Here is a 12,101-nt window from a genome sequence, read left to right as displayed (position 1 = left end):
TAATATAGAAGCTGATGTTTGTCTCCGACTCTTAGCGCTCCTCACAGGACCGGCTTCGTAAGAAATAGAGCGACGCCGGCAATGTTTCTTCCGCATAGCGTTATCCAAAACTATACTTCAACTCACGCCTTGAGCTAGGGTATGCGATTTTCGTCTGTTATTATCATAAAAAGTTCAGGTGCGAACAAGCAGACATCAGGTGCGAACAAGCAGACGCCAGCGGAGCGCAAAGAAACTTCAGGGAGAGCGAGCCCGAGTGAAGCAGACGACAAATGCGAAACTCCCTCAGCCGAGGACACGGCGCCGTAAGGCCCTTACGGAGCCGCGCTTTACAGCGCACCTGTGGCGCTCACCGCCAATAGCGTAAACTGATGTAAGTGCCCGAACAGAATTTTTAAAAACCAAAAACTCACGAGGCGGCGGTAGGATTCGACATTACGATCACTCTGGCCGCCACGGAAGGTGTGAAACGCTCTGCCAACTGGGCTGTGAACTCCAAGCCGATATAAATCTACGAACGCACGTTATACGCCTCGAGCTTCGCGATCACTGGGCCTCCTGCCGCCGCTACTCCGCGGCGCTTACGGAAGCAGCGGTGCGTGACTGATAAGGGCCCATGCAGCGTTTTGGTTCTCTTTCGCTTCTTTTTGCCTTTCCGGGCCCGACCCAGCTGGTTATGGTGACGTCTGCGAGAAAATACTACATTGAGGACACTTCGAAAAACAGCTGTGTCTTGATAGAGTGCTTGAACGCCAAAAAGAGCTACCCGGGGACGTGTCTCTACGCTCTTGTAGGCCGCTCTTAACGGCGTCGGCGACGGCAGCAGCACATAACCCCTGCCACCTCCGAATACTCCAGGAACAAGTGAATTCTATTGTCGCCTGGTTTAGACCTGATACTGGCACAGTGAGAGGTGTGTTTCGTTTTGCAGCGAGGCCAACGAATGTGGTTTAAATAAACATATATACGTCGTAGAAAAATATCTTTCGGGGATGTGATTACCTAATACCTGACAATAACTTGTGCCGTTTATGGGAATATGAGCTATGCAAAAATTTTAAGTATATTCCAAAGCTGTGGTTCATTAAATATGTGCCCACTCACGCCTTTTAGGAACGATCGACGAAGAAAATTTAATGGAATCACGAAAAAATAAATGGTCTGCCAAGTCCTGAAGGAACTGAACAGCTCGTGCGGGAATAGAAAAACCAGTGAAGCTTCGGAAATGCTAAAGAGGTTCGTTGAAACTTCAGCAAGGTAGGACTCACCAAACCAACTAGATGCAAAATGCACTGTTCTCTCACAAGGCATAGGGAGGAAGGGGGGGGGGGGCGCTAACATACACTGACATCACCCAAACCCCACCATATCCCCCCTCGACCCTAGCAGTCGGTGATTGTTAGGGAACGATGGCACCGTTCTCGACGCAGCTATCTTCCTTCATCTGTCTTGAACTGCTTCAACTGCTGCTTAAGCTAGCACCATTGTCCTTGCGGCGGCTACTCACACACCCACCACTCACATTTATCCACGACTCTAAACATGCCTGATACATATCCACAACGGAGCCGTGCACGGCTCCGTTGTGGATATGTATCAGGATATGTATATGCATGATTAGGAAAGACGCGATCACTGGCACAAGATATTCCTTAGAGTCTTTTTCTTTTTCTTAGTAAACCAGTTAAATTTGTCTTCAGCTTCTTGTCGTCATCTTCAAGGCAGCAACATTTGCTGGCCGCTCACCACCGCGCTACCACTCGCATGACGGAGGCGGCAAAGCCCGGTGCTGGGACGCCTTCCCGTATGCAACAACCGGTGGCAGAGGTGGTATGGCAATGTCACAACAACATTCAGTTTATTTTTCAGTAGATATAACGAGCTCATTAACACGTTAAACCTGGTGTTGGTTTCATGCTCGTAATCAGGGGGAAATCAGTGTTTTCCAGCAAATTATCTCCGAAATTATGCGTTTCGTAGGGAATGGGCCAGTAATGACTACAGTAAAGAGCATTGACATATTCTAGGAAATGCAACATTGTAGTCCCACAAAGCTGGTCATCGATGTTTTACACATCCTCGTTTGAGTACATTATCGTCTGCGTTCGCGATATGTCTGTCTCCATTCGAAACCTATCAGATCGTTGAACGTATCTCAGCAAAGAGAAGTTGTTTCGGCGTCACCATTAGCTAGGCACAACAAAGTTAGTGCAGCATCTGCCAGCCTGGGGTAGCGAGCGGCAGAGTCATGCGAATACTCAGTGAGTTCGAAAACTGTGTTAGTGGGGCTTGCTTCCAGCAACTGCGGGTTGTCCACGATTGTGTCCACGATTGTGCAAAGCACTACTGTGAAAGGGTCCACTCGGGGAGAAACCGGGTTTCAGCCGATTCTCCTGAAATATGTCGGGGTGTAAAATCGGGTAAAAGCGGGTTTTATCAGTAAACAAACAAACGTAACTACACGCCATAGTTATGTAGCCATCAAATCTACGGAACGCATCAAGCAAAACGCATTTATTCATTCCACTCTATTAAGGCGGATGACCAACAACGCTAAGGTGACCAAGAATATTAAACAGAGGAAGAGGGGCTGCGACTAGCCGGTCCTCGCCGTCTTGAAATTCGTAAATTGTCTGTAAAGGGGGGGGGGGGCATACACATTTGTTCTTAGTTAAGAATGATGTTTCGCATACCCGCATATTTTTGATGTTCTCGGCGTAGCCCCTTACCAAATAGGATGAGTAAAAAAAAAAGCCAAATGCAAAATGCAGAAAGGCGTCTAATTTTCCCGCAATTGCTCTTCAGGCAGAATTTGAAGTTTCCGCCCCGCTGAAGGCTCTTTTGGCATCAGCCGACTACAAACAAGAGAGCACGCAAACAAAAACAAAGGCCCCGCACATTCTGAAGAAGGTGGCAGAAAGGCACAAAGTGGCTGTGGTGTTTTCCGCTCTACACAAACTTGGTCGCCTGTGTGTGCGAATTTCTGGCAAACCAAAAAAGAAAAAAATGCGAAAAGAAGCACGATAAGCGATTCGTGCCTTGTGACATAGGAGTGGTGTACGAGATACCGCTTTCATGCGGAGAGGCCTATATCGGCCAGACGGGCAGATGTGTCAATGATAGGGCACGGGAGCACAATTCGTCACTAGACAAAAATACCGGCCCGCATTTACCAGCGCATTGTGATTGTCACGTGAACGGATGGTGGGGTTGTCTTTACCAGCTCAGAGAGATGGACGTGGGAAAGCCGTTGACGTGTTTAACACCCATTTAATGCACACTTGCAAAACCCTAACGCAAAGCACTCAATAAATAAACTACACACAAATGATAAACACTCAAACCACTAACAATCCCAAAACGCAATACAAATCTAAACCAAAAAACTCCCCCCACCTCCCCGAAGGGGATCGTGCGGAAATGCGAATGCATTGGGTGCACCAATGAGTGCGCTGCGGCAAGCAGTAATGGAGAGAGGCGTGCGCTCCACTGCATTTATATACATTTTCCGAGCGCAGCGAGCAGAGAGAGGGTACGCGGAGAGGAGAGAGAGACCCGCGCAACACGCCCGCCCCGCGCGCGAGCTCTCTCTCCCGCCGAGCTCCGCGATGCGGGCGCCCTCACACGCCCGAGCGCATTCCTCCTCTCCCCCTGCCCTCCGCTACTCCCGCCCGAGCTACCACCTGCTCCGGTTGCTAGGCGCGCCACAGCTGTTGCTAGGGGCGAGGAGGAGCGCGGAGAGATAACACCTGCGGGCGCACGCCGACGGAGCACGACAACCCCCGACTAAGAAATGCATTCGATGCTCACAGAAGAGGGGGTAGTGTAGGGGTGTCTATTGTTACAGTGGCGACGCGGTCAATCCCGCTAATGGTAGCGCGAGACTGGACTGTACGAAGAGAAGGACGAAGGTCTCTTGCTGGTGCTCTTGCTGTAGCGGCGCGGGTTCGCCGCGCCGAGACGACGACGACGACGACAAAGGCAGAACTACGAGGCGCGCGCTCACGTGCGCTCGCGCTGGAAGAATGCAGGCGCACGCCGACGGAGCACGACAACCCCCGACTAAGAAATGCATTCGCATTTAAAAGTCTCTACAGTAAAGTCCTACGCAATTAGTTCACATCCCCTCGTTACATGAAGCCCTTATGTGGTTCCTTTGTGTTGCCTTTCGCACCACAACTCCCTAGTTGTGCACTACAGCTGCGTCTCTAATGGACTGGCCTACCCGGTCGTCGGCGCTGGCGTGTCGCACCCGTTGCCTGGCCGCAACTGGGTGATAGCCGTCCTCGTGTCGCTTCGGTGCCGGCGTTCGATCCGCGCGGTCACTCCTTGGGCGGCGTGGGCTCCGCGCGTCCCTACTGGTTTCCTCGGTGGCTACATCCCGGTAGCCGCTGCCGCTGGAGGTCCCAGGTAGGCTCGGCACGAACGTAACCTTTCGGGGCCGTCGAGACAAACGTCGAGCGTGGTCGTTAACCGCTAGTGCCCGACCGATGCCACTGGGGCCACGAAGACACAGGTTCGTGGTGCACCTAGGATGACGGTGCCGATGCGAAGTCGGCCCGCATCCGCCCAGGCTCGGATGGCATGGTCGATGGCCTGGCCGCGTCCCCCTGGCTCGTTCCTTGAAGCGCACATGCTCCTACCGTCTCCTGGTTTCTTGCCACGTCGTTTCTTGCCTCCCGGCATCTAGCCTCTCCCTTCTCTTTGAGCGCCTCGCTTTTATTCCCTCTATGCTTTCCCGTGGTGCACTCTCATTGGCTCCTTCCCTTTTCCATCTCCATATATGGCCATCACGCCACTAGTCTCCTGCGCGGAGTTCTCTGATTGGATGACCAGTGCGCTGCCATATTTTACCATGACGCCTCGGGGTTTAGGCGCTGGCGTTCTCTAATTGGTGCGCTCCTGGCGCGCACTTAAACAAGCCGTTTCTCTGTTCTTTTTTGTTCCGTTCGGGGGTGTTGATGCATCCCCTCTGAGGGGGTGCCCTGACACATGACAGTGATCAGTGCAGCCCATTCAGTACTTTCCGGTCCAAATGCAGACCTTTCTTAGGGAAGATTACTATTCTAGGCAGAAGTGAAAACACAATGGCCGGGTAACTCTTAGAAGCATCTCATTTCAAAAAGAAAGGGGACCAGATTGTCAGTGAGACATCGCTGTTACTGCGTGCGAGCGAACTTCATTTTTTGGAAGCTGCTCTCTCAATGTAGCTATCTGACCAGTGTTCTTTTTTTTTTCTGGTGCTGTAACCGCGAATCGCCGGCCCCGATTGGCCGGGGGGTAGCCCGGCTTTGGCTTATTCCAACATGATTATCTCTCTCTCTCTCTCTCTCTCTCTCTGTCGTGATGAGCTCGCTTCATCGCCGCGCATGGAACTTCTCCGCAGTGCACAAAACTAAGCTCGCGAATCTCGCACTTATAGAGCGCCGCCAAAGCACCTCACGCTGATTCGTAAAAGGAGATGTCGGAGAGGAGGCTGAGGTTGTAGTTTGTCTGCAGTCGCGGAAGATATATGTACCCTTGATGGTTGAAAAGACTCCGCTGATGGCGGGTTATATCCTTCCTGTGCTTGCGTTTTGAGAATAGATGGAGCTGCATGCAGGCAAGACTAAGACCAAGCCCTGCGGGCAGGGAGATCTGTTCGTTTTTACCTAGCCTCGCTATAGGGAATGTTAAGGGGGATGCGCAAGCTGCGGCGTGGGCCGCCTTATCCCCTGCCCCAGCCGGTATGGCCTGGTGCCCACATAATAGAGATTTCGATGTTTTCGGGGACATTTTGTAGGATTTATATGGCTACGAGTTTGAGATAGGTGGCGAGGCAGTGGAAGTGGTAAGCGAATATATCTACTTAGGCCAAGTTGTGACCCCGGATCCCTACCATGAGGCAGAGATAATTAGGAGGATAAGAATGGGGTATTCGGCAGGCATTCTCAGATAATGAATGGCAGCCTACCATTGTCCCTGAAGGAGAAAGTGTATGACAGCTGCATTTTACCGGTACTCACCTACGGGGCAGAAACGGAGAAAAAAGCTCACGTTTTGAAAGCCATAGTTCTTTAATTTGATCTAAAGGATGCTGTGGTCGAGAGGGTCGAATGCCTTTTGAAGTTCGAGAAATACGATGGATACTAGTTTATAGAATTTAAAGCAGAGTTGACATTTTGTGTTGATGTTTTAACTGCAGTAGAAATAGAAAATCCCCGCCGGAAACCTTGTTGGTGCGGACATAGTATTTTTGTATCATTCCAGACATTTATTGATTCAAGAAGAAAGTAGCTTTTGAAAAATATTGTTGATTATATTGAGCACTGATATCAGGTGGTAGCACCGTTGCACCAATGAGAGCACACCCGCGGTAACGGTCACGCGGCGCCCTGCGGCTGACGCGAATATCAAAATTACGTAACGGTGAAGTAAGTTACCAGAGATCCCTGATAACGAAGTAAGGACAGGCCACGGAGCAAGATAAAGCAACGTGGAACAGGCATGCACAAATAGCGCCTGGCGCACAACTTTCTTGAGCGTCGACACGGTGGTCTGTGGCGGCCGATGCCATGCAATGCAGATTTGCGCCGCTCCGCCGCTCATTCAAGGTCCCGCAATCTTTTGCGGCCGGCAGTACTTCATAAACGGTATAAACCTCTCATTTATTGAATCTGTTTCAGGTTGCTTAGCTATAAAGAAAAAAATACCGCATTTACAAGTCAAACAACAATGCGGAAAGTACGCACTTTTTTCATCTATGAGCAAACATCAATGCGCGGGATATCGATGCTCTTAGTATTAAGCCTGATCTTTTTGTCGTAGATTGTCTTTTCCCTACCCCCACGAATGAGCACGCTTCCCGCCACCACATCCCCGTTTATCCAGAGCCTAGGCGACTGCCTTTCTGCGACTTCAAACAAATTGCTATCCTCACGCCACTCTCATTCGTGCCATGTACTCCTCCCGACTACGCTACCTGTAATTTCTGTTCCCAACATGGCACCCTGTACCATAGGGTATGCGAGTATCAGAAATTTCATCCCTTGTCCCCAATCCTAACCCAATGTAAGAGCAGCGGGTGGGCCAGCTGGCCAGCACCAACTTCTAGTACAGCGTGGCCTGGTGGAGAGGACCAACGCTTCCCGGACTAGAGGAGGCCACCTACCGGCCGGGCGCCCACCATCAGCGCCTGAAGCTCCTCTAAATAAAGTTTATTCACTCACTCACCTGCGCAGAATTATATTTTGATATCGTCCTATTTCCCCGTACAACACGGCAATCTTGGACAACTTCGTCGCATACGCCAGGAAGAACTTCATCACCAAAACGGTGCTCGATTCACTCCTCAGCCCTATAGTGCGGCGCGTAAAAAGGCAAGTAAAGAAAGCCACGACGCTTCACGTTCTTGCTCCCTTAGCCGAGAAGAGCTCTCTGACGTGGAATCATTCGAAGATGGCAGTCCAAACTAACGGCACCACAGACGCCTTACAAACCAAAATCTGGCAATGGAACTGTAGGTCTATCAGGCGCAAAATAGCTAACCTCCTAGAATTCACTAAACAAGATCAACCAGATGTGATAGCCCTCCAGGAAACATACAGCCCTAACATTCGCCTTCAAGGCTACAACGTCTTCAGCAAAACAGAGCGCACCGCAGTCCTGACTAAAAAGTCCCTTATCACCCAAGTGCACTAAATCACGGACACAAACGTGGACCATACACTTGTCGAAATCTAACCTGAGAGAAAGACTCAGCAAAGCCTCTTTATTTTAAGCGTCTACAGCCCTCCTCGAGACCACCTGCTGAACTTCGAGCAATTTATAAGGAAAATCAGGGACATCACGAAAGGGCACAAAGTAGTGATCGCAGGTGACTTTAATGCTTCACACACGGCGTGGGGGTACCCGTCAACAACCAAGAAAGGGACCCGAATCCATGACGCAGCCCAATCTCACCATTTAAGTCTCTGGAACGATCCGCTGCAACCAACCCGAGTAGGAAACAGCGTCTCCAGAGACACTAATCCCGACCTCACCTTTACCCACGGTATCCCGCAGGAGGAATGGACCCGACTAGAGGTGACGTTAGGGAGTGACCACCATATACTACTCTCGAGATAAGCCATCGAAAAAGAACTGTTCGGTCCGGGACAGCAAAGCTCACGGATTGGAAAGGCTTCCGTACCGACCTCAATCCCGGAAACATCGAAGAAATTGACGAATGGTTTTCTAAGATACTTGAGAAAGCGGAAGAGCATACAAAAATAATTCAACTGAGCACAGATACTCCCGCAGTTGACCTTCACCTTTCCCACTTTTGGGAAGCAAGAAGAAGCCTCCTCAAACGATGGAAAAGACAAAAGCACAACAGAAAACTCAAGCTGAAAATCGCCGCCATCACTAAGAAAGCCGAAGAATATGGCGTCCTACTCTGCCGGCAAAATTGGGACAAAGCATGTGACCAACTTCAGGGCACCCTCAGCACGAAAAGGACCTAGCATATCTTACGAGGCCTCCTGGCGACTACAGCGACAAAAATGCAGCAAAAGCAAGACCTACAAAAATTAATCCACTCATACGCAGGCACCCAACAAGACATACTAGATGAGATACAACGCAATTTGACCGGTAACATCCCATCAAGTCCGACAAGTACTGATCCGTACCATGGCCAGCATAATCCTGACCTCGATCGGCCCTTCACAAAACCTGAAATGGAGGCAGCCCTGGCCAAACTCACAAGGAACACTTCGCCCGGCAATGACAAGATTACCAATAAGCTCCTCTGTAGCCTACCTTCAAACGCAACAGAGGCGCTCCTAGAGTATTTTAACGTATGCTGGGAAACAGGCGGACTGCCGGCAACCTGGAAGCATTCGGATGTGACCATGATTCCCAAGCCAAACAAGCCTCTACGTATTGAGAATCTTCGCCCTATATCGCTGACTTCGTGTGCGGCTAAACTTCTTGAACACATGGTCCACGAGCGGCTCACGCCCTATCTCGAGTACAACGGCTACATACCGGACACGATGTTTGGGTTCCGACAGCATCTGTCTACCCAAGACATTCTTTTGCTTCTGAAGGAGGACATCATAGACCGCCTGGATCGCCATCACAAGTCCTGCATACTCGCCGTCGACGTCAAGGGCGCCTTTGACAATGTCAAGCTCGAAAAGATCCTCGAAAATCTGCAAAGTACCAATTGTGGCCCCAAAGCTTACAATTATGTTCGAAACTTCCCCACCAGTCGTACGGCAACGGTGGGCATCGGCAACCTTCGAGGCGAAAAATTCCACCTACCAAACAAAGGCACGCCTCAAGGTTCGGTGGTCTCCCCGCTGCTTTTCAACATCGCCATGCTACACCTGCCAAAGAAACTTAAGACCATCGAAGGACTAAGGCATGCTCTTTACGCAGGCGACCTCGCGCTGTGGGCGAGAGCGCCTACAACGGGGAAACAACAGGACGCTCTGCAGGAGGCTATCGACGTGGTAGTTACCTACTTAGACTCTTGCTGCCTCCAGTGCGCTCCGGAGAAGTCCGAACTTCTCGTGCTGAAGGCTCGAACTCGAAGACGGCCACCCAAACTTGTTGATGCGGATCCCAGCGTCACTCTTTACGGAGTGGAAATTCCCAAGGTCAATTCCCTTCGGTTACTGGGTTTTACCATACACAAAGATGGACCGGGTGCAGCTCATCTTCCCAAGCTACAGCAAACAGTGACACAAGTCACCCACCTCGTTAAAAGAATCATAAATCAACGAAGGCGGCTCAAAGAACAAGACACCTTACGGATCATTCAAGCATTAATAACCAGTAGGATGACGTACGGCACCCCATACTTAGCCTTAAAAAGAGCTGAAATAAAAAAAATGGACATAATGATCCGGAAAGCAACCAAGACTGCTCTGAGAGTCCCTTTCATGGCATCCACCGACAAGCTGCTTAAATTAGGCGTACATAATACGTGGGAGGAGATGGTCGAAGCCCACAAAGCCAGCCAACTCGAACGCCTCAAGCTCACTTCTACAGGCAGAGCAGTACTCCGCTATCTCAATTACAGGGAAACATACATCGCTGACACCGACGAAAAAGCAAGGCTACCATCGGAACTCCGAGAGGCCATCTTTGTAGCACGCATACCACGTAACATGCACCCCTCTTACCATAAAGAAAGAAGAGAAGCAAGATCGAAGGCACTCCTCCGAAAATATGCTAAAGATCCCAACACAGGATACACAGATGCCGATGGATACCCAGACCACACTGCTTTCGCAATAAGCGTCACGGACCAACGAGGCAGGGAACTGACGTCGGCAACAATACCTGCTCGTAACCCCGAAACGGCGGAAGAAGCAGCCATCGCCTTGGTAATGACAACCTGCAGCGACCGAGCACTGATATTCACCGACTCCCAAGCGGCATGTCGGAACTTCCAAAAAAGACGCGTGTCCGCGACAGCACTTAAATTCTTAAAGACGCGCCCCCAACTTCCTGACGACTACGTCACCTAGATCCCGGGGCATGAAGGGATGGCGGGAAACGAAGCAGCGCACGCTGCAGCCCGAGAACATACAAGCCGGGCCTTCCTGCCGCCCAACATCCGTGCGGCAACGGGCGCAGAAGACGTACCCACTACCTATATGGCAATATTGGAGCACTACCGACTTGAGCGGAGGAGATATCCCCCATCACACCTCGATCTCACCAAGGAAGAAAGTGTAATCTTTCGTCGCCTCCAAACAAACACATACGCACACGGAATAATCATGCACCGCATTTACCCCACGCAATTTCCGTATCTCTGCCCTTATTGTGACATACCCGACACCTTGCCGCACATGATCCTGGAGTGCCCTTGCGAAGACCGCCGCCCAGACCCACCTGTGGATAGCCAAGCGTCCTCAACAATACAGACTTCCGCACCACAAAACAATGCAAGCGCCCATACCACCGGTGACCACGACATCGCTGAAACGTGGGAGTCGGCGATGTCGGCGATGTCGCTGAAACGACATCGCCGACACTGCTCGTCTACATCGCCGACACTGCTCGTCTCCGAGGATCCGGAGAACCAGAAGAATCTGGTGAACGGGGCGAAGACGGCAGCCACCGCCAGAGGTTTCCTGGACTGAGGAGACCTACCACCTCGGACCGGCAAGGGCCAAGTCCTAGCTAGTCTTTCGGACAATAAACGTTTATTTCTCTCTCTCTCTCTCCTATTTCCCGGCATGTTCTCGGAAAATATGAAGCGACAAAAGTAATATACACAAATCTGGCGATAAAAACAAATAGTCTATTTATAGACCACTTTTCAGCCCACAAATATTTCCAAAAGCGTTAGAAAAGGTCATGTCTCCAGAACTTGCCCTGTTAACCTAAAGAGGCCATTATCAAACCCTTTGAAATCAACAAACTATTAGGGGAATCTTTGCTGACTTCTCAAAGCATTAGACTCGATAAGCCACCGTTCACTCTTAGAAAAATTGCAATGTTATGGATCTTGGGGTGTTGCTTTAAAGCTTTTGAATCTAAATCTAAATGGCAGAAAGTGGCGTGCCAAGGCTGCTACATTCTTCTCTAGTTTCAAAAATTTGACTGCAGGGGTCCCTCCAGGGAGCGTTCTTGTACCGTACTATTTGATTGGTGTGTTAGCGGGATTTTAAACATAAGGGCTCATTCTTCCTTTATAATTTATGCCGATGGCAAAGCCTATTTCTGCAGTCTGATAAGCATGATGAACTGCGGTGTACCGCAAGTACTACGCTGGAAAAACTAAACCACCGTAGCACCCTTAGTTCCCTAAAAATCAATGCTGCTAAATAAAAGTAGTTATATTTACGCCAAATCAAAAGCTTGTTAGCTATAATTGCTTTCTGCATACTGGTAATGATTTCATTGAAATAGTTTTGTAACTAAAATAAACGATGGGAGTGTGTGTTTGTTAGCATATACTGTAGAGTGCGCGGGCGAATCGGGTGCTGTGTGCCCTGATAAAAGTTTTTGGTGTTCTTTGTAAATTTGGTAATATTCTGCCCGAAAAAAATGTAACTTCTAGTGTATGACGGACTTTCCTCCGCCCAATACAGTTACTGCAGCATAGTTTCGGGCGC

The sequence above is a fragment of the Haemaphysalis longicornis genome, unplaced genomic scaffold (assembly GCF_048455015.1).
Source record: "Haemaphysalis longicornis isolate Haplotype H1 unplaced genomic scaffold, Haemaphysalis longicornis Haplotype H1 scaffold_31, whole genome shotgun sequence".
Taxonomy (NCBI): domain Eukaryota; kingdom Metazoa; phylum Arthropoda; class Arachnida; order Ixodida; family Ixodidae; genus Haemaphysalis; species Haemaphysalis longicornis.
This window is presented reverse-complemented; position numbering follows the sequence as displayed.